Source organism: Equus przewalskii, chromosome 4 (genome assembly GCF_037783145.1).
Source record: "Equus przewalskii isolate Varuska chromosome 4, EquPr2, whole genome shotgun sequence".
NCBI lineage: Eukaryota > Metazoa > Chordata > Mammalia > Perissodactyla > Equidae > Equus > Equus przewalskii.
Window position 1 is genome coordinate 84,039,468 of NC_091834.1, and position 23,722 is coordinate 84,063,189.

Consider the following 23,722-nt stretch of genomic DNA (forward strand, 5'->3'; position numbering starts at 1 on the left):
TTGGGTTGAAATGTGATCTGGCAGTCAAAGGAAAGGCACTGCTATTCTAGGCAGCGAACAAAGAATTGTGCCACGGCATGGGGAGTTGGCAAGAGCCCACTGGGAGTATTACATTTAGCACAGTGTCAGCATGATAGAAACAGAAGATGGTGAGCTCTGAGAGCAACTGTAGCACTGAAAAGGATAAATAGATGAATTTATGAAGATCAGCTAAAGATTTTAAGCATACAGGATTGACTGAATTCTAGTAACTACAAGATCCAGGAGAGAAAGAGACACTCCCAAATATCTGAAGGGTGTTAACATTAGAGCAAGGGAGGAATTATTTAGACTGGTTGAAGGAACTTTGTAAGAAGGTGAAACTAAGGGTAGGAGAATTCATATCTCTAAAAGGAATGCCCTGATGTAGTTTTTGGGTGATTGTGTCCCCTTCATCTCTCAGACCTTTTTATAGTGTGAAACTATAAGGCCAAAATGTCAGATTTAAGAAACTCTTTCCCTTGAAAAATTGCTGAGGATTGTTTTGGTCTGATGAATAAGGAGAGTTTTTGTCCTAGAAGGTATGTTTTGGAGGATTGGTTTAGTATTTATTAGCCACACACAGTATGTTGAGGACTGTATACAACAAGGCAACATAATTCTAGAGGTTGTAATGTAAAACCACTGGTCATTATAGGCTTTTGGCATTCTGAATTTATCTCAATAATTTAGAAACTTTGGTGGATTTCATAACGTTGTGCCTTTGGACCAGAATGACGGTAGAAATAAGCTAAATGTGAACTTAAAAAAACTACGAAAGAAATTCTACTTAAACGAATGTTGCCTGTCACAAGATGGCATAACATCTATCCTTGGGTTGAGATTTTCCTTGGTGATGGGGATGAAGAAACCTTGGTCTGATAACATATTTGTTCTTCAGGACATTTTATTTATTTATTTTTTGTTTTTATTAAAGATTGGTGCCTGAGCTAACAACTGTTGCCAATCTTTTTTTTTTTTCCTGCTTTTTCTCCCCCAATCCCCCCAATACATAGTTGTATATTTTAGTTGTGGGTCCTTCTAGTTGCGGCATGTGGGATGCCGCCTCAGCGTGGCCTGATGAGGGGTGCCATGTCCGTGCCCAGTATCTGAACCAGCGAAACCCTGGGCCACTGAAGTGGAGCATGCAAACTTAATCACTCGGCCACGGGGCCAGCCCCCCTTCACGACATTTTAAATGCCTGAGAGTGTTGCTACTGCCTTCATTGCTGGCCAGATCTCTGAGTTATTTCACAGTTCAAGATAGGGCAAAGAAAAGTATGGTGCTTAACTTAGAGACAGCTCTGTTTCCTGAGGCAAATGTATTTGAGTGTTCAAGTGAAATAGCTGAAAGAGCCAACAGTATACTGAGATTAAAAACAAAAAGAAAAACTGACATCTCTTTCCTCATATCTGGGCTCCATAGCTTCCAACTACTTGTCTAGAGAAGCATCCATGATGCAGCTTTAAACATAATGTTGGGTATGAAGAATGTAGAGGCAGGTCTCTTATAAACAAGGAGTTGATTCTTTCCTCAGTTAACTAAATTATCTTATGCTCCTTATGTCAATGTGGATTTTCCAAGAGGCAGATGTCCAGGCAGGCTTAGAAGTGCAAGATTTATTGAGGGAAGCACCTGTGAACTACAAAGGGAAAGAACTTAGGAGTAGGCAGGGAGAGCTTTCAGAATGTGTTGCAGGTCTAAAACCTATAAAGGGAGACAGGGAAAGAAAGATGGATAGGAAAAAACCTCAGACCACAGCACAATACAGAAGATCTCAGCCAGGCAGATGTGCAGTCCCCAAGCAAAAGTTGCCTGGTAGGGTAATCCTATATAGGGCAGAATTACACTCCAGCTATTAACGCTCCTAGAAACCCATCCAAGAAAAATGAAAGCATATGTACATATAAAGACTTGAACGTAAGGCTTTTTCGGTACCTTTTCAGATGATCGTGTGGTTTTTCTTTTTTAGTTTATTAATAAGGTAAATTACATCAATTGATTTTCATATGCCAAAACAACCTTTCATTGTGAGATAAACCCCACTTGGTTGTGATGCATTATTCTTTTTATATAGTGTTGGAATTTATTTTCTAAAAATTTGTTAAGAATTTTTGTATCTGTGTTAGTGAGAAACATTTATCTATAGTTTTCTTCTCTCACTATGCCTTTGTAGAGTTTATGTAGAATTTGTATTATTTCTTCTTTATTATTTGGTGGAATTTATCAGTTAAGCCATCTGGGCCTATTTTTGTTTGTGTGTATGGGAAGATTTTTAACCACAAATTCAATTTCTCTAATAGATATAGGGCTATTCAGGTTTATTTGTTTCTTCTTGAGTGACCTTTGTGTCTTTCAAAGAATTTGTTGAATTTATTAGAAAAAGTTGTTCATAATACTTTCTTATTTTCCTTGTAGTATCTATAGAATTGTAATGATGTCACCTCTCCTATTCCTGATATTGTTCATTTGGATCTTCTCTCTTTTTTCCTCATCAGTCTGAAGGTTTATTTATTTTATGCATCTTCTCAAAGTACCAGCTTTTGGTTTCATTGATCTTCTCTATTACTTTTCTAGTTTCTATTTTATTGATTTCTGCTCTGATATTTATTATTCCTTTCTTCTATTTACTTTGGGTTTTATTAGCTCTTTCTTTTCTAGTTTCTTAAGGTAGAAGCTGAGGTTTCTTACTTGAGGCCTTTCTTTTTTTGTAATAGAAATGTTTAGTGTTATGAATTTTTTTTTTTTTTGAGGAAGATTAGCCCTGAACTAACTGCTGCCACTCCTCCTCTTTTCGCTGAGGAAGACTGGCCCTAAACTAACATCTGTGCCCATCTTCCTCTACTTTATACATGGGACACCTACCACAGCACAGCGTGCCAAGCGGTGCCGTGTTCACACCCGGGATCCAAACCAGCGAACCCCAGGCTGCCAAAGTGGAACATGCGCACTTAACTGCTGCACCACCAGGCCGGCCCCGTGTTATGAATTTCTAAGAGCTGCTTTAACTGCATCCTACAAATTTTGATATGTTGTGGTTTCAGTCTGTTTAAAATATGTCTTAAGGGGCTGGCCCTATGGCTGAGTGGTTAAGTTTGTGTGCTTCGCTTCAGAGGCCCAGGGTCTTGCTGGTTCGGATCCTGGGCACGAACCTAGCACTGTTCATCAAGCCATGCTGAGGTGGCGTCCCACGTAGCAGAACTACAATATACAACTCTGTACTGTGGGGCTTTGGGGAGAAGAAGAAGAAAGAAAAAAGAAAATTGGCAACAGATGTTAGCTCAGGGCCAAATTTAATTTAAAAAAATATGTATATATGTTTTAATTTTTTGTTCTTTTCTTTTACTCATGGGTTATTTAGAAGTGTTATATTTAATTTCCAATTGTTTGGGGGATTTTTCAGACTTTTTTTTTTTTTTTTTTGCTGAGAAATGTTTACCCTGAGCTAACATCTGTGCCAGTCTTCCTCTATTTTGTATGTAGATTGCCACCACAGCATGGCCACCAATAAGTGGTGTAGGTCTGTGCCCAGGAACCAAACCTGGGCCGCCGAAGCAGAGTGTGCCAAACTTAACCACTAGACCCATGGAGTTGGCCCCTCAGATGTCTTTTTGCTACTATTTTCTAGTTTAACTTTACTGTGGTCAGAGAATATACTTTTGTGACTTGGATTGTTTTAAGATTTATTTAGACTTGTTTTATGGCCCCAAATGTTACATTTTGTTAAATGTTCTACGTACACTCGAAAAAAATGTATTTTTTGCTCTTGTTGGGTTGAGTGATAAATGTCAGTTAGGTCAAGTTGGTTGATAGTGTTGTTCAAGTCTTCTATAATCCTTTCTGATCTTCTATTGATTAATAAGAGAGGGGTATTGAAATCTCTGGCTAGAATTGTGGATTTGTCTATTTCTCTTGGCAGTTCTATCAGTGTTTGTTTCATGTATTTTGAAGCTTAGTTATCAGATACAGAACCACTTAGGATTATATCCTCGATGAATTGACCCCTTTATGATTAAGAAATGATATCCTTTATTCCTGGTAATATTCTTTGCTGTGAAATATCTTTACTTGATATTAATATAGCTATTTCAACTTTCTGGAAAGAAGCCATGTTTTAATTTCTAAAAATGCACACTTTTTAAAAAAGCAGCAAAATAGTATTTTGAAACAATCATTTGGTTAAATTTCCTGAGGGAGGGATGTTCTAGTTTCTGTATATGATGAAAACAAGTTAAAATATATAGACTGATAAAAGGAATTTACAACTCTGGGATTTTTCCTCCCAAGAATAATTGCTTAAGGATGGGAGGGGGACACTGTGAGGGGTGCCTTTATCACTTAAGTTTGCTGTTTTCAGGAATTATGTACCACAAGGTTTTGAGGCTGAGAGGCATCCAGTTATACACTAGGTTTAAATGTTGATAAATCATAAAAAAAGACAATTTTTTTTTTTTGAGGAAGATTAGCCCTGAGCTAACAACTGCCAGACCTCCTCTTTTTGCTGAGGAAGAGTGGCCCTGAGCTAACATCCATGCCCATCTTCCTCTGTTTTATACGTGGGACACCTACCACAGCATGGTGTGCCAAGCAGTGCCACGTCCACACCCAGGATCCGAACTGGTGAACCCCGGGCCACTGAGAAGTGGAACGTGTGAACTTAACCCCTGTGTCACTGGGCTGGCCCCAAGACATAATTTATATAGGGGGAAATGCATTCAGTTTCTTTCCCAGAGTAAAGTATGCATAAAACCTGCTTAAATGAGACATAATTTTTAATGACTCAAGCCTTTAATCCTCAGAAATGAACTAAGTGTGATAAATAAGGTGGAAGCTGGTAAATACTGTCTCATCACATCATCAGATTTGAAATCACCTGAGGATATGTATGAAAGGTAGTCATTTCAGCTTTTTTTGGTTAGTATTAGCATAGTATATTTTTTCCATTGTTTTTCTTTTAGTATATTTGTATTTTTAAATTTATTTCAAGTATATTTCTTGTAGGCAGCACATAGGTGTGTTTTGCTTTTATCCAGACAATCTCTGCCTTTTAATTGGAGTGTTTAGACCATTGACATTTGGTGTGATTATTCATATGGGTGGGTGTAAATCTGCCATCTCGCTATTTTTCTGTTTTCCCCATCTATCCTTTGTTCTCCTTTTCTTCTTTCTTTTGTATTAATTGAATATATTTTAATCATTCACGTTTTTTTCCGAACAGGCTTATTAGCTATAACTCTTCTTTCCTTTTTTTTAGTGGTTGTTTTAGGGTTTATAGCGTACATCTTTAACTTAATCAGAGACTATGTTCATATGATATTATGGCACTTCACACATAGTATTTCAATCTTGTAATACTATACTTCCACTTCTCCCCTCCTATCCTTTGTATTGTTATCATACATTTTGTTTGTGCACATATTGTAACCTCCACAGTACCATTTAATTTATTTATTTGCTTTAATAGGCTATAAACTTTTTTCTTATAAGCATCTTTATTACCTGTATTGGTTTTTATTGAAATATATTTGACGTATGACATTATATAAGTTTAAGGTGTACAACATGTTGATTTGGTACATTTGTATATTGTGATATGATTGCCATTGTAGTGTTAGCTAGGACCTCTATCACATCAAATAATTATCATTTCTTTTTTGTGATGGGAATAATGAAGATCTAGTCTCATAGCAAGTGTGATGTTTATAATAAAATATTGTTGTCTATAATCACTATACTATACATTTAATCTCTAGGTCTTATTTATCTACTAGGTGCAAGCTTGTACCTTTAAACAACCTCTCTCGTATTCCCCTACCCCTCTGCCCTGGTAACTACCATTTACTCTGTTTTTACGAGTTTGGCTTTTTGAGATTTCAAATATAAGTGCTACCATACAGTATTTGTCTTTGGCTTATCTCACTTAGCATAATGTCCTCAAGGTTTATCCACATTGTCACAAATTGCAAGACTTCCTTCTTTCTCATGGCGGAATAGTATTCCATTGTATATATATACACCATGTCTTCATTATCCATTCATCTATTGATGGGCACTTGGGTTGTTTCCATATCTTGGCTATTGTGAATAATGCTGCAATAAACATGGAATGCATATATCTCTTTGATATCATCTTTTCATTTCCTTTGGGTATATACCCAGACATGGAATTGCTGGATCACATGGTAACTCTTTTTTAATTTTTTGAGGAACCTTCATCTTGTTTTCCATAGTGACCAAACCAACTTACATTTCCACCAAATGTATACAAGACTTTATTGAAAGAAATTGAAGAAGACACAAACAAATGGAAAGACTGTGTTCATAGGTCAGAAGAATTAATATTGTTGAAATAGCCATACTACCCAAAGCTACCTGTAGATTCAGTGCAATCTCTATCAAAATTCCAATAGCATTTTTCACAGAGTAGAAAAAACAATCCTAAAATTTGTTTGGAAACACGAAAGACCCTGAATAGCCAAGAAATCATGAGAAAGAAGAACAAGGCCAGAGGCATCACATTTCTTGATTTCAAATTATATTACAAAGCTATAGTAATTAAAACTATATGATACTGGCATGAAAATAAGACATATAGACCAATGGAACAGAATAGAGAGCCCAGAATTAAGCCCTTGCATATACAGTCAACCAATAATTTGACAAGGGAGCCAAGAACACCCAATGGGGAAAGGATAGTTTCTTCAACAAATGATGTTGGGAAAACTGGATAAACACATACAGAAAAATGAAATTGGACCCTTATTATACACTACTCACAAAAATTAACTCAAAATGGATCAAAGACTTAAAACATAAGACCTGATACCATAAAACTCCTAGAATAAAACATAGGGAAGAAGCTCCTCAACATTGGTCTTGTCAATGATTTTTTTGCATATGACACCAAAAGCACAAACAATAAAAGCAAAAATAGACAAGTGGGACTACATCAAACTTAAAAGCTTCTGCACAGCAAAAGAAACAATCAACAAAGTGAAAAGGTAGCCTACAGAATGGGAGAAAATATTTGCAAGCCATATGTTGGATAGTGGGTTAATATCCAAAATATATAAAGAACTCATATAATTCAATAACAAAACAACCAAACAATCTGAATTAAAAATAGGCAAAGGGGACCTGGCCCAGTGGTGTAGTGGTTAAGTTCACATGTTCCACTTTGGTGTCCCAAGGTTCACTGGTTCAGATCCTGGTGTAGACCTACACACCACTAATCAAGCCATGCTGTGGTGGCATCCCACATACAAAATAGAGGCAGATTGGCACAGATGTTAACTCAGTGACAATCTTCCTCAAGCAAAAAGAGGAAGTTTGGCAACAGACGTTAGCTCAGGGCCAATCTTCCTCACTAAAAAAAAAATAATTAAAATAAAATAAAAATCGGAGGAACTAAATAGGTATTTTTCCAAAGAAGACTTCCAAATGGCCAACAGGTACATGAGAAAGTACTTAACATCACTAATCATCAAGGAAGTGCAAATCAAAACCACAATGAGATATTACCTCATACCTGTTAGAATGACTATCATCAAAAAGAGAAGAAGAGCTAACCAGTATTGGCAAAGATGTGCACACTATAAAGGTTTAAAGAGATCTATTAAATAATTAGAAAAAATATCTTATATTTACTCACGTAGTTACCATTTTTGTTGCTCTTCATTTTTGTTTAGATCCATCTTTCCATTTTCCTTGTGCCTGAAGGACTTCCTTTAGCATTTCTTGTACTGCTGCATACCTATTTTTCTTCTGTTTTGTCATATTCCCCGTCAGTATTTCAACTTTGAATGTTTACGCTCATATTTTGCTTAGATAATTCACTTTTCACCTTATCTTACCATTTTTTATACATGGAAACAGTCTTTGATTTTTCTTTTTTCTTCCCCAAACCCCTAGTGCATGGTTGTATATCTAGTTGTAAGTCCTTCTAGTTCTTCTACATGAGCTGCTGCCACAGCATGGCTACTCAGAGACAAGAGGTGTGCCTCCACGCCCAGGAGCTGAACCCAGGCTGCTGAAGCAGAACGCACCAAACTTTAACCACTAGGCCACCAGGGCTGGCTCGAGAAAGTCTTTGATTTGAAGGTGGACTTTTTAAAATGAGATATCTGCCTGCTATACCCTTTGGAAAACCTAGGCCAGAGGATTGGGTTCCAGTGATGACCAAAGTTTCATTGTCAGCCCAGTGAGAGAATATCTTGCAGGAGTTGGTCCTAGACCTGCTATTAATGTTTTTCTATTACTTTCTTAGATAGTAGCACATAATTATGATAATCATGTATATAGATATGATATTAAACTGTGGCAGGAATGAAGTCAGTCTTGATTTGTTGAAAGGAGAATGGGATCTTTGGAATCTGTAGATCTGGGTTAAAATTCTAAGTTTTAGCCTTTGCTAGGCTGAGTAGCCTTTGGAAAGTTCTCTAATCTGTTTGTCCTCAGTTTCTCCATTTGTAAAATGGATGGGATGACACTCACCTCGTATGTTTTTTTGTGAAAAACAAATAAGATGTGTAAAGTATAAACGTCTTTACCTACTTTTATTGTTGTTCTATTTCATGTTAGAAGATAGGGACAGAATTTGTTATAATGTTAGTAAATTGGAGAAGGAGCAAAGCAAACAGGGAAATTCAGTAAGAATAGTTCTAAATAAATACAAATAACAATGTAGGGTCAATGAGGTATAAACATTTTTTACTTGGCTGTTCAGAGTCTTGGGGATAGGAAAGCAGTTCTTAAACAAGACTCTGAACAGCCAAGCAAAAAATGTTTATACAAAAAAGAATGCTATAAACAGGGCTGGCCCGATGGTGCAGCGGTTAAGTTCTCACGTTCTGCTTTGGCAGCCCAGGGTTTGCTGATTCGGATTCTGGGTGCAGACATGGTACCGCGTGGCACGCCATGCTGTGGTAGGTGTCCCACATATAAAGTAGAGGAAGATGGGCATGGATGTTAGCTCAGGCCCAGTCTTCCTCAGCGAAAAGAGGAGGATTGGCAGATATTAGCTCAGGGCTGATCTTCCTCAAAAAAACAACAAAAAAAGACTGCCATAAACAATGTTGAAAATTAAGTTACAGACTGGGAGGGAATGTTTGTAATATATATGATAAATATGGATATCCATATTATTACAGTATTTCTACAAACTAGTAAGAAATAGACAAACAATCTAATAGAAAGATGGGCAAAAGATATAAACTAGATTTAGACAGATGAGAAGTTACAAATGGCTACTAAAAATTTGAAAAGATACCCATATTCACTAGTAATCAGAGAAATGTGAATTAAAATGAGATACCATTTCCACCCATGATACTGGAAAAATTAAAAAGATTAATAATATTCAGTCTTGGCAAGGGTATTAGAAATGGCCACATTCATACACAGTTGATAGAAGAATAAATTTATACATCTTCTTTGGAGGACACTTTGGTAGTAGCTATTAAAATAGAAAATGCTCATGCTTTTTTGATGCACCAATTCCATTTTTTAGTATTTACCCTAGAAAAATATTCACATAATCCATAAAGGCCCTAGTACAAGAATTTTTTACCGCAGCATTGTTTGTAATAGTGAAAATTTGGAAATAATAGAGTAACAGAGAATGATTAAATGAATCGTAGTATACTCATACAATGGAATATTATCCAGTGTTTAAAAAGAATGATGTAGATTTATGTATTTGGACATGGAAAGGTCTCCAGGATACTCTGATAAGTTAAAAAAAAAAAAAAAGGAAGTCAGCAAACTGCTTTTTGTAATATGATGGTGTATAACCACATTTATATTTAAAAAAAACAACTGTTGGGGCTGGCCCCGTGGCCGAGTGGTTAAGTTCGCACGCTCTGCTGCAGGCGGCCCAGTGTTTCGTTGGTTCGAATCCTGGGCGCGGACATGGCACTGCTCATCAAACCACGCTGAGGCAGCGTCCCATATGCCACAACTAGAAGGACCCACAACGAAGAATATACAACTATGTACTGGGGGGCTTTGGGGAGAAAAAGGAAAAAATAAAAAATCTTTAAAAAAAAAAAAAAACAACTGTGAATGTGTCTGTTTGTAAATTCATAGGTAAAAGTCTGAAAGGATGAACTTTAATACTAGCAGTCACTGCTGGGAAAGAATGAAAGGTGAATTTCACTTTTAATTCTTTGTATTTGTGCACTGTTTGAATTTTTAATAAACATATGAATGTTTATAAACATGTATATAAACATATAATGATTAGCTTCTACATTTTAAGCATACATAAATAAAACCAGAACTATAACAGTACGAAAGAAGCCGTCAGTGATTATTTTCTAAATAGGACATAAAACCCAGAATTCATTAGAGCAATATATTTGACTACGTAAAAATTAACCTCCAAATAGGGAAAAAACTGGAGCAAGGGAAACTTTCACTTCCAGCAGTTCTGAAACGATGGAATTTTCTGTCAGAATTCTATATTTTAGAATTCTAAGACATAGTTATAAAAAGATGTATAATATTTTTAAAATATTTTTTAATCTCTACATGGATGAAAGGGTGAAGAGATGAACATTTTTATATATGCATATGAGACTATAAATTGGTACAACTTTTCTGGAGGCACTCTGCCATAGAGAACAGTTACTCCTTTTGATTTAGAATTCTACTTCTAGGAATTTAGTTTAAAGAAAAAAATCACAGACATGTAAAAATTTAGATTGTTGCATTGCTATTTGTAATATTATAAATTTAGAAACAAGTTTATTTTGACAATAGGAGATCTTTAATAAACTAGGATACATTTATTCAGTGGAATACTAGCCACTTAATAAAATGCAGAAGTACAAAATTTATGCAACACGTGTTATATGTTGAGTGCTCATTATGTATTAGATTTGTTCTATCTATTATCTATTATTTAATCCTTAGAATAAGCCTGTGAGTTAAGCACTTTCAAGTTCCATTTTATATATTAGGAGACTCAGGCATTGAGAGAGGTTAAATGACTTGTTGAAAATCACACAGTAAGTGGGAGAGCTGGGACCCAGTTATATCTGTCTGACTTCAAAATCCATGTTCTCAATTACAATATTTAATGATTTTATAGACATTAAATATATAATAATATACATTACATGAAAAAAGGTTATCACATGATCTCATTTTTTGCCTAGAAAAATTTACCAGAAGGATGTATTCTAAAATGTCAATAATGATAATAGTTGAATGTTGGGATTGTGGTTGATTTTTGTCTCTTTTTTTGTTATTTTTTCCAGCAATGAACATGAGTAACTTTTATAATTAAAATTTTAAAAGATATTCATTTCATAGCAGAGGGGTGGGGTGGTTTAAAAAAACAATCATTCCCTCTTCCCCTCAGTTTCTGAAGAGAGATATTTCGGAGTTTGGGTGTATCCACTCTTGATGTTGCCTGTAATTTCCTCTTGGCACTAGTTTATAAAAACCAGAAGGTTGAAAGGGCAGTGTTATTCTGAGATCTGAAGATGTGAACAGATGAAAGATCTTTAAATAATAATATTGTAACCATTATTCAGTTTGTTCCCTATATCTGGGACCATGGCCACTAGTAACAGGATTCAGAAACTGGAAACACAGTACTCAAAATTTTACACAGTTAGCAATTCCCCAGCCCCATTCTTTTAGCTTTTCACTAGAAAATCCTTCACCTCTCCTTTCTCCCAATTCTTTTTACCTGGGTGAAAAGAATTTGCACCAGTCATAAACAAATAGCTCTCTTTTGTGCCTGACGTTTTGTGCATTTCTGTTGCCATGTAAACCAAATAAAACTAGAAGAGTAAATTAGCTGCTGCCTGCAGCCTCCCTCCCTAGAGGAGGGAAAGGATGATGAAGGTAATTGGAGAGGACGAGAAGAAAGGGTAGAAATTGAGGGAAGAGAGTATTGTGTTTACATTCCTAGTCTTGATTCTCGCTCTGTTTCTTTAAGTATGAGATTAGAATGTTACCTATAGCTGTTTGTGTTGGTCGTTAGTCATTTCCCAGCAGCTGAGAGATGTAGCTGACTAATAACTTCTTCTCTGTTTGCATGTTGGAAACTGTTGCTATTTGGGGGTAGAATTAATAGATTCCATTTTTCAGGACTGGAAAACCTAGGAAGATGAAAGGTTGTAGGGCAGGGCATAGGGTTTGTGATTTGGGGTTATAAAGGGTTACATTTTGGGGGGTTGGCATAAAAAAGTAGTTCCAAGGTGTCTAATCAAATGGGCACTGGAGCCACTATGAAAGACTATATATAATAGCTGGTCAGTAACTTCCAAGCATTTACAGTTAGAACTGGAGGGACAATAACAGCTGAAGCCTAAAACACATGGCACAGAAACTAGGTAAGTCCTTGGAATCAGGTAATAAGGTGTTTATTTAAATTGTAAATATTGATTAGGGGCTAGGGGAGGTAAACATAGGGTGATGTATGATTGTGGGAAGAGAAAGTGAGTGTGGCTATTACTCATCTATTCCAGATCTGGAGAAAAATCATCTCTTCTCCAATCTGAGGAGACTTTGAAATCAATCAGCATCATTTCCTCCATCCTCAGACCCTATTGTGCCATCCACTGCTAAATTAAGCATTCTCATCCAGATGGTCCTGTTTGTCCTTAAGTTAGGAAAGAGTGGAGTTATTTAAAGTACTATTATAATGACCTTAAGTTACTGGGCAGTAAGGTTGATAATGAACTTACAAGTAAGTAGCCAAAACCTTTTTTTTCATGGCCTTGTCTTCATTTCTTATTATTTCTTTATGTACGTATAAGTAATATATATATATTTATTTATTTATTCTTATCCCCCCTTTTTTACACAAAAGGGTCACATAATATGAACCTCTGTATGAGTATTAAGAAGCTTCCTCTTTTTACAGGTATATAATATTCCATTCTTTGAATGCAATCACAACACTGTTGGTGGACATCTGGCAGGTTTTAAATAGTAAGCTGGAATTTTAGTACCTTTAAATGCCTTTTATTTGCATCTCACTTTGAGGCCACGCTACAGAAGTTAACACATAGAAACCAGTAGAATATAAGTGAAAAGTTACAAATCCAGCTGTAGTTGTAATCTGGGCTATGGGAAGATGTCTGCATAACTTCATAGTCCTGCAACTTCCCTCTACTTTGTTTTTCTTTCCTCACTATGTTTCTCTTGTGCCATTTGTTTTTTTTTTTTTTGTCTTTTAATTTTCTTTTCTCAGTTGCTTTCTAGACCTATCTAATAGACCAGCCTCCCTAACTGCTAGTTAGACATTTGTTAGGAAATTTTTAGACTTGCAGATGACTTTTGCATTTTACAGTCACCAAAGGATAGCAGTTTTTAGTCCAGGTGAGGATGAGATTCTTGCTGTCTTCTTTGCTGAAAGCTCTTTAAGTCTTATTACTCAGATAATGATCTTCTACTATCATTGTTCCCCTGTTACCAAGGTACACTTAGTAACAAATTTGCATTCTATTGGTCATAATCCGTACACACTCACCAACTACTTTGAGGCTGGCGCCTTACATTGCTAGAGGCTCAGCAGGAGTAGAGACAAGCAGGACTGGGAAATGCTCTTTAAATCCTTGAGTGGTAAATAAGCCTAGGCTCTTTGGAGGGAAGCATAAAAGGGTGATCGATTGATATTATTTTGGCTGTCCTGCAACAAGGAAAGAGTGGAATAAAGAAAGGAAGGAGAAGATACAAAGAAGTTTTGGCTAGGAAAAAAAGCACTACATTGAGAATCAGGGTGCATGGGTTTTGATCTATCTTCTATTATTAATTTGGTCTGTGATTTCACTTCCCTGGGCCTAAGTTTCCACACCTATGAAATGAGTGGTTTGGAGTTAAAAAGATGTATATCTCTGAAATTTTAAGGCAAGAATAGAAAAAAATGTAAAGCAAAGATGTCTTCAAGATGCCATATTGATTTCAAATAGTATAAAGCCAGCCCTGGTGGTCTGGTGGTTAAGAGTCTTCGTGCTCTCACCGCTGTGGCCCGGGTTTTTTTCCCGTCAGGGAACCATACTGTCTGTTGGCTGTCCTGTGGCGGCTGCATGTTGCTGTGATGCTGAAAGCTATGCCAACAGTATTTTAAATACTAGCAGGGTCACCCATGGTGGACAGTTTTCAGCCAGAGTCTCCAGACTAAGACTAGGGAGAAGGACCTGGCCACCCACTTCTGAAAAAAATTGGCCACAAAAACCCTCTGTGGAGCATTGTCTGATATAGCGCTGGAAGGTGAGAGGATGGCGCAAAAAGACCAGGCACTCCATGGTAGTAACAACAAAGTATGACGTGGAGAGCTTGTCTACTACTGTGTAATACCTATTACAGTTAGTATTGTTGTATAACGAATGACTGGCAGAATTCAGAGCTTTAAAATAAACATTTAGTTTGCTCACAATTTTGTGGTCAGAATTATGGCAATGGCTCAGCTAGACAGTTTTTACTTGGAGTCTCTCTTTTTTGGCCCTGCCAGTTCATAACTTTTAGTCAATCAAGTAGTAAATTTAAGTAGATATTTATGCTGTATATTTAGTTGTTTCCAGTGGGAGGATAATTCAGTGCATTTAGTACTTTATACTGTTGAACTATAAGTCGCTTTTACAAGTTACCCTTATAGATAGAATTAACTAAAAGCATAGCATATAATTCTTTGGTACCACTTACCAGAGAGAGAAAGGAAGAAAAGAGATACAGGAGGAGGAGAAGTGGGCAGTGGCAGCAGTTGGGGGAGGATGATGGGGCCGATGAGGATGGAAACGGAGGACTGAGTACCTGTAAGTTATTGAGAGCAGTACAAGTGACTACTGTCCTCAAAGCGCTCTTGTGGAATTCTATGAATTTATAGGGTGGGAATGACATACTCATGATTATCATATAAAATGTATTATGGGTAAGATAGTGGAAATAAGAAATATAAAATATGCCTATAATCTTGAGAATTTACTGTGAATTGGGAAGATTTAAGTACTTAAAGGGAAGAATATCAGTGTAAAAGAGCCTGGGCGGCAAGCCAGTTAAATGATACAGGCAATAATTACAACAGAAGTTCAGAAGAAAGGATTATCTCCAAGGATATAAAGGTAAAGCTTTAGATAGAAAGCAGTATGCATTTTGGCATTAGAAGAAAAGTAGGGAAGCAGAATGGAAAGTAAATAGAGTATATAGAAAGGAGACCGAAAAGGCATTTTAGACGGAAGAAATTGTGTAAGTGCAGGGAGAGCCTTATAAAATTCCTTGTCATTGTTAGTGCCATCATTCACCCTATCAGCAGGTAGCAGAGTAGCAGAAACCTCAGAGTCATTTTAGGCTCCTCTTCCCTGATAAGTTAACTCAAAAATAATATCAAGAAGAAACAACATTTTTGGAAGGAGAGGAAGAGTAATAATGACTGAAATTTTGAACTTAAGTTATTAGACTAATAATAGATTTTAAATGTTTTAAAAAAATAGTAGTGAGATAGGGGCCTGCCTGGTGGCACAGCAGTTAAGTTTGCACGTTCCACTTCAGCAGCTGTGGGTTCGCCAGTTCAGATCCCAGGTGCGGACCTACACACCGTTTGTCAAGCCACACTGTGGCAGGTGTCCTACATGTAAAGTGGAGGAAGATGGGCATGGATGTTAGCTCAGGGCCTGTCTTCCTCAGCAAAAAGAGGAGGATTGGCGGCAGATGTTCGCTCAGGGCTCAATCTTCCTCAAAAAAAAAAAAAAAAAAATTAAAAAATACTAAAGAAAAGAGAAGGAGGTAGTTTGAAAGGAGCGATGAGGAGAGAGACCTCTTCCTTTAAAATAGGAAGGATGAAGGAAAAGGTAGGTGAATATACCAAGAAATTTTCATTAAAAGATGAAGAAACTTTCAGTAATCTGTCTTCTAAGTAGAAGGCTCATTGGCTAACTGAGGCTAGGACTCCTCAGAGGTGGAAGTATATATAGAATTAGCAAAAAAAGCTTTGGGACTCAGCAGGAAATTCTTCAAGACCTACTGGAAAATTATGGTATTCCATTTGGAAAAATGACTTTAGAGCTAATAGCAGCTTAAGAGGCTGCTCAAGAATGAGTTTTTCAGAGAGCAGACATTTTGAATTTCCTCCTTCAGATCCTGGAGGCTTTGTGGGGATATGGAAATATTTAAAGGATTAAATTGTTGAGCAAAATTGATATTGAAAAGTACTTTAAATTTATTGTTTTTCTCCTTCTGCATGGTTGAGAATGCTGGAGGTTAATGTAGCTATGTACCCTGTGGGACCTAACAAGAGTTAGTTAATTATAATCAACTGTTGGGAAACAGACTGTTCTGAACAAAGCATTATTCACTTGCTACCCATTTTGGGGGTTCATGGATAAGCATATAAAATTCTGTTTCACTGTTCCAAAATGATTGATGTACATTTTGTTTGTTTGTTTTGTTTTTTTGGTAAGGAAGATTGGTCCTGAGCTAACATCTGTTGCCAATCTTCCTCTATTTCGTATGTGGGGGACTGCCACAGCTTGGCTTGATAAGCAGTGTGTAGGTCCACACCCAGGATCCAAACCCACCAACCTTGGGCTGCCAAAGCAGAGCACACAAACTTAACCACTACACTACTAGACTGGCCCTTGATCTACATTTTTTAAAGAGCATTTATTATATATATTTAAAATATATAAATGTATAAATCCTCCCTTTCTCTCTCTTCACCCCTGGTCCCACAGATAATCATTGTTTTGACAGCTTCTTGTACTCTATTCCAGAAAAATTTGTTGTGTGTTTAATATTAAACATTATTATGTATATATTAACATATGTATCTTGATAGTGTATTTAAACTATATATCTTGAAACCATTTCACTTACATCCTTGTTCAATCAGTTATGTGAAATCATTTCTCTTTTCCTCTGACCTCTGGTCCCCATTTCCTTTGCATAGGGAGTATACTATGGGAATACAAATTTCAAACACCTGTTTGGTTTTTCTAACCAAATAAAATTCTCTGTTTCATTGTATTCGCATTGGATTAAAATAGTGAAGGATTTTAATTTTTATTTGAAGTTTTTTGTTTTAAAAAGAGTGGGGAGAATAAGTGAAAATATTAATCACATTTGTCGGTATTCAGTATTCCTCTCAATAGTGTTCTGTTAGCCTCTCTCTCCCTTGTTTGGCATATTTCTACAGTTTCTCCCCACTAGAGGGCACTAGGATATTGTTTGTTTTTAGTGGCTGTTATTAGTGAATTTAGAATTAAAACTTTCATATTTTTCTTATTTATCCTGCATTGTAATATGAATAAAATCTACATCCTGAGATCGCTCTATGTTTGGCATATATGGACAATTATAGTACCTTCTGTGCTAACAATTTTGACTTTGAATACTATTTTGTGCTAAATGCTTAAAGAAGAAAAGGTGGGGGCCGATTCCGTGGCCGAGTGGTTAAGTTCACGCACTCCGCTCTGGCGTCCCAGGGTTTCACCGGTTCAGATCCTGGGCGCGGAGATGGCACCACTCATCAGGCCACGCTGAGGTGGCGTCCCACATGCCACAACTAGAAGGACCCACTACTAAAATATACAACTATGTACTGGAGGGATTCTGAAAAATTCTGAAAGAAACAAAAATTCTGGAAGAAAAAATTTGAGAGAGTTCTCTAAAATTAACTTCTTTTCAGAAGACACAGTTAAGTAAATAAAAAGGCATGCCACAGAATGGGAGAAAATATTCACAATACATATACCAGACAAAAGTCTAGCATCTAGAATATTTCAAGAACTCTTACAATTCAATAAGATACACAATCCAGTTTTTTAAATGGACAAATGATTTGAACAGACATGCCTCAATAGATACTATATGAATGCCAATAAGCACATAAGTTGTTCAACATCATGAGTCATTAGGGAAATGCACATTAAAACCACAATGAGATACTGCATACCCACTAGATACTTTTAAAATTTAAAAGACTGACAATACCTATTATCGATGTGGATATGGATCGGTTGAAATGGTCATACATTACTGGTAGATGACAGTTTTCCAGTTTGTTATAAATTTAAGATACACTTACCAAATGACCCAGCAATTCTACCCCTACCTATGTTTTTACCCAAGAAAATGAAATCCTATGTTCACGCAAAGACTTGTACACTGTTGTTCTTGGCAGTTTAATTCATAGTGGCCCCAAACTGGAGAAAACATCAAATATCCATCAATAAGTAAATTTATAGTACATCCATATAAAGGAATACTACTTAGTAATAAAAAAGAGTGAACTACACATGGAACAATATGGATGAATCTAAAAAATGTGGATGAAAGAAGCTAGACACAAAAGAGTGTATAGTCTATTATTTCATTTATATGACATTCTATAAAAGGCAAATCTATCTATAGTGATAGAAGGTAGATCAGTGGTTGCGTAGGGCCATTGTGGTGGTGGTGGGGCATCAATGCAGGAGAAATAGACAAGTGAGTTAACCAAAAAATTGCAAATTATGAAGGAAAGAAGGCATAGGCAGCATGTACAAAGGTCCTAAGTTGGAAAAGAAGATTGATTTCTAGAGGAGTATTATGAACAAGAGGGTAAATGGAGGAGATGGATTTGGAGAGATAAGTAAGGGCCAAATCATGTGGAAAGAGTCAGTTCCTTAAGAACTTGAGGGGGCCGGCCCTGTGGCCGAGTGGTTAAGTTCGCATGCTCCGCTGCGTCAGCACAGGGTTTTGCCAGTTCGAATCCTGATTGTGGACATGGTACTGCTCGTCAGGCCATGCTGAGACGGCTTCCCACATGCCACAACTAGAAAGACCCACAACTAGAAGGACCCACAACTAAGAATATACAACTATGTACTGGGGGGCTTTGGGGAGAAAAAAGGAAAAATTAAAATCTTTAAAAAAAAAAAAGAACTTGAGAGGGAATGGACTTTAGAGCACAGGGTGAGACCTTTACTTCAGTGAAATGGGGGAAGAAGGAGAAGCTGGGCAAATGAGTATACCTAGTAGTTGGAATGTGAGAGAGTTTGTATCAGATATTTTCCTGTTTTCTTATATTTACTCTCTTTTTTCTATATAAGGTAAGGCTGTCACTTGAAAGTGAGGGTAGAAGAAGTTTGAGGGGACAAACATGAAGTGTTCTTCCTGAGAGGAGACAAAGGAAGTATGTACTACTTAAGAAACTTCATAAGGTGACGGAGGCACTATTGGTGCTCATTTGAGGTTTGGGAAGATGAATTTAAAGTGAAACCAGTCAGCCTGGTCATGTGGTTTTTCTCTTGCAAAATTTAGATGCTTGGGCCCAAACATGGAATAGATGGATTGGTAGGGGTCATCAGGATTGAGATTTTGCATGGTAAAAATGATGAAGGGAGAGAGGGAGTGAAATTATTTATGAGAGTCATGTTCAAGATGGACAATTTTTTTAATGAGTTGGGCTACATCTGCAAATGAAGTGGTAGGATAGGAGGAAGTAGTCTTAGGATGACTTTGAGGTTTCTGAAATGGACATCCACTTACTGGGATAGGGAATTCAAGAGGAAGAGGATCCGATTCAGGGGTAATATGATGAGTTCAGTTTTGGACACGCTGTATTTGAGGAACCCATGGGATGTCTAAGTGGGGATGGCCAGTGGGTATTTGGATATACAGATCTGAGAGATCTGGGCTATAAATAGAAATTTAAGAGTGATCAACACATAGGTGCTAACTGAAACATGGTGATGGTAGAGATTATGAGAGGGAATTTGTATAATAAGAGAAGGGGAGGGTATGTGGTTTCCTTTTTTCAGAACCAGAATGGTTGTGGTGGTTATTGGTGTTTTGTTTTGTTGCCTTCAGTATTCTGTCTCCTTTTCCAAATGAGTCCTAGCAAATACAACATGGAATGGTGGTAAGAGCAGAGTTTAAGTCCTGGCTTTGCCACTTCCTGCTGTATGCCTTGAGCAGGAAAATTTCTGAGTCTCAATTCTTTTATCTGTTAAAAACATCTGTATCAAGAGAATGAAAAGGCAAGCCACAGACTGGGAGAAAATATTTACAGAAGACACATCTGATAAAGGACTATTGTTCAAAATATACAAAGAACTCTTAAAACTACGTAATAAGAAAACAAACAGCTCGATTAAGAAATGGGCAAAAGAGGGGCCAGCCCAGTGGTTCAGTGGTTAATTTCGCATGTTCCACTTCAGGCGGCCCGGGGTTCGCTGGTTCACATCCTGGATGTGGACATGGCACCACTTGGCAAGCCATGCTGTGGTGGGTGTCCCACATATAAAGTAGAGGAAGACGGGCATGGATGTTAGCTCAGGGCCAGTCTTCCTCAGCAAAAAAAAAGAGGAGGATTGGCAGCTCAGGGCTAATCTTCCTCCAAAAAAAAAAAAAATGGGCAAAAGACTTTGACAGACACCTCACCAAAGAAAATATACAGGTGGCAAATGAACATATAAAAAGATGTCCCACATTATATGTCATCGGGAAATGCAAATTAAAACAACAATGAGATACCACTACATACCTATTAGAGCACAGGACTTTTATTAGGACCTATTAGAGTGACCAAAATCCAGAACACTGACAGCACCAAATGCTGGTGAGGATATGGAGCAACAGGAATTCTCATTCCTTGTTGGTGGGAATGCAAAATGGTACAGCCACTTTGGAGTACAATTTGGCAGTTTATTATAAAACTAAACATATTCAACCATGCAATCCAACAATTGCACTCCTTAGTATTTACCCAAATGAGTTGAAAACATATCCACACATGGATGTTTATAGCAGCTTTATTCATAATTGCCAAGACTTGGAAGCAATCAAGATGTCCTTCACTAAGGGAATGGATAAATAAACTATGGTACATCTAGGCAATGGAATATTATTCAGCACCAAGAAGAAATGAGCTATCAAGCCTTGAAAAGACACAGAAGAATCTTGAATGCGTATTACTAAGTGAAAGAAACCAATCTGAAAAGGCTACATACTGTATGAGTCCAATTATGTGACATTTTCTAAAATGCAGAACTATGGAGACAGTAAAAGATCAGTGTTTGCCAGGGGTAGGAGGGTGGAAGAGATGAATAGGCAGAGCACAGGACTTTTAGGGCAGTGACACTATCCTATATAATAATGTAATGGTGGTGGACACATCATTACACATTTGTCAAATCCATAAAATGCACAACCCCGAGAATGAACCCTAATGTAAACTGTGGACTTTGGGTGATAATAATACGTCAATGTAGGTTCATGCATTGTAACAAATGTGCTACTCTGCTGCAGGATGTTGATAGTGGGGAAGCTGTGTGTCTTGTGGGGCAGGGGATATATGAGAGCTCTCCATACTTTCTACGCAATTTTGTTGTGAACCTGAAAGTGTTCTAAAAAATAAAGTCTATTAAAAAGAAAAACAGCTGTAATAAGAAACTGCTTGGAGACAGGTCAAATATTACAAGACTACTGGTCTAAACTTGAAATCGCTGAGCTAATACTCACTCTAGGCTTCATGGGTCTTTGTTTTCAGTTGTTGTTTGCTGCTGCTTAATGGGAAGATTTTGCTTCCCTTCCTCACCTTCACTACCTCTGTCAAGTTTTTCTTTAAAATTATTGCGAGTGAACAATTACAGTCCTTGGAAAGATATAATTACAGTCTAATGAATGTATAGATATAAATGTCTGGATTTTTATATTGCTGGGGGAGAGATGATGAGGGAAAACATTCAACCCAATTATTTATTAATAAATAATTAAAAGAAATTTATTTCACTAATCTAACAAATATTTGAATCTCCTTTCAGTTGTATTTCTTACCTTGTTTACTTTTACACCCAAGTACCATTTCATACTTGAAAACTTTTCAAATAGATACATTAATCTACTTTGAGTACCAGGGCCTCCTTCCTCTTTGGGGTCCAAAACAATTTCTGAAACAATGGGAAAGGGGTCTTGGGTTATACCCATTATACAGAAAAGCCTGTAAAACTAAGGTGAAGTAATTGGCTAGCTTTTGGCTGGTGGATACTCTCCCTTCATTTCTTATTGCATGCAGATTTGGTGAGGAGGGGATGGCAAAGTCATTTTTTTCCACAAAGGAGAAGAATAATACTTCTGGACATTTATCCTATAGATGTTCTCACACATTTGGAAAATATCATATATAGAAGAATATTCATTATAGCATTATATCATGGTAATAGACAAATAGCAAAAAGAAGGAAATAATCTAAATGTCCATTGGTAGGGGATTGGTTAAATAAATATTGGTATATCTTAAAATAGAATAATGTGCAGAAGTTAAAAAGAGTGAGACAGGTCTATACATACTGATATGGAACAATCTTAAAGACAGTGTTGAGAGGGGGAAGGTATAGAACCGTATGTATGATGTGCTACCATTGGTGTAGAAAAAGAAACAAAGAAACCCATATGCGCTCGTGTGTGTGTGTGTGTGTGTGTGTGAGTGTTTATGCTTTTATGCAAATGATATCTCTAGAAGAATGCACAAGAGAATTTTTCTTTAGAATAATCAAGTGTTGAAGGAGTAGAAAGAGAAACTTAGTTTTCACAATATACTCTTTGTAGCTGTTGAACTTTGTCCTGTGAACCTTTGTTACCTAGTTAAAACAAATGAAGAAATAAAAGAATAAAATCCAGATTTAAAAAACCTATTTTACAGGATTGGCTGAGGATGAAATGAGTCATGTATAAGTCTCCGGCAGTGCTGCCTAGCACATAGTAAGTATATTGTAAATGATAGCCTTTGCTCTTGCCCTTTTCCCTCCAGTTCTGTAATTACTGTTTGGAGGGTTCCCAGGATTTATTTTCTTCACATAGACCAAGATGAATTCGGATTGTCAATCCAAATGGATCTATGAACCCTTTGAAATTGTGTACCAAATTTTGTGTAAGTATGTGCAGATGCCAGACTCTAGATTCTAGTCTGTGACTTTCATCAGATTTTCTAAGGAAATCTGGCCATGGCCCTAATGAGGTAAGACACATTGTTCTAAGCTGCTTTACTATTTTTTTTTTTTTTTGAGGAAGATTAGCCCTGAGCTAACAGCTGCTGCCAATCTTCCTCTTTTTTTTTTTTTTTTTTTGCTGAGCAAGACTGGCCCTGAGCTAACATCCATGCCCATCTTCCTCTACTTTATATGTGGGATACCCACCACAGCATGGCTTGCCAAGCAGTGCCATGTCTGTACCCAGGATTCAAACCGGCGAACCCCTGGCCGCTGAAGCGGAACATGTGTGCTTAACTGCTACGCCACCAGGCTGGCCCCTGCTTTGCTATTTTATGTTTCCTTCCACTAGAAAATACTCTGCTATCAGTTAGTTCTCTTGCTGGTCTTTTTCCCTCATAACTATCTTTTCTGGATCCATGTGTTTTCTAATTATGTCATATTTTGGAAAGTAACTTAAACTCTCTGGATCTCAGTTTCTTAACTGTAAAATGAAGTGATTGATCTGGATAAACTCAGAGCTTCCCTTTATCTTGAAAATGTTATGGTTCTATCTAGATATACTATGTATGGGCTTTAAAAATTAGAACTATTGTCATAAACCAAGAAGAACCCTTATGCTAAGAATAACCCTTAGACAGAGACCAAAATCTGAAACAAGGGTTTTGTGTATACGTGTGTGAGAACCCATGTAGGCTCAATCCCAAACTGAATAGCTATGATTTATTTTCCTACCAGAAGTAAAGCTCCCTTACTAATGAGATAGGGCTGTGTAAGATGC

General features: G+C 36.9%; 1 protein-coding gene across 16 annotated transcripts in view; it reads left to right on the forward strand.

The window, feature by feature from the left end:
- AHCYL2 (adenosylhomocysteinase like 2) overlaps positions 1–23,722 on the forward strand; it is a 168,791-nt gene that overhangs the window by 67,831 nt on the left and 77,238 nt on the right. The window contains exons 1-2 of one of the 16 annotated variants that reach the window (XM_070616578.1): positions 12,010–12,366; positions 22,656–22,714. The exons of 14 other annotated variants lie outside the window; for them this stretch is intronic. The gene's annotated coding sequence lies outside the window, so the exon portion shown is untranslated. Of the gene's footprint in view, positions 1–12,009; positions 12,367–22,655; positions 22,715–23,722 lie in introns of those variants that run through there. One more of the 16 variants, XM_070616577.1, reaches the window with a different exon arrangement.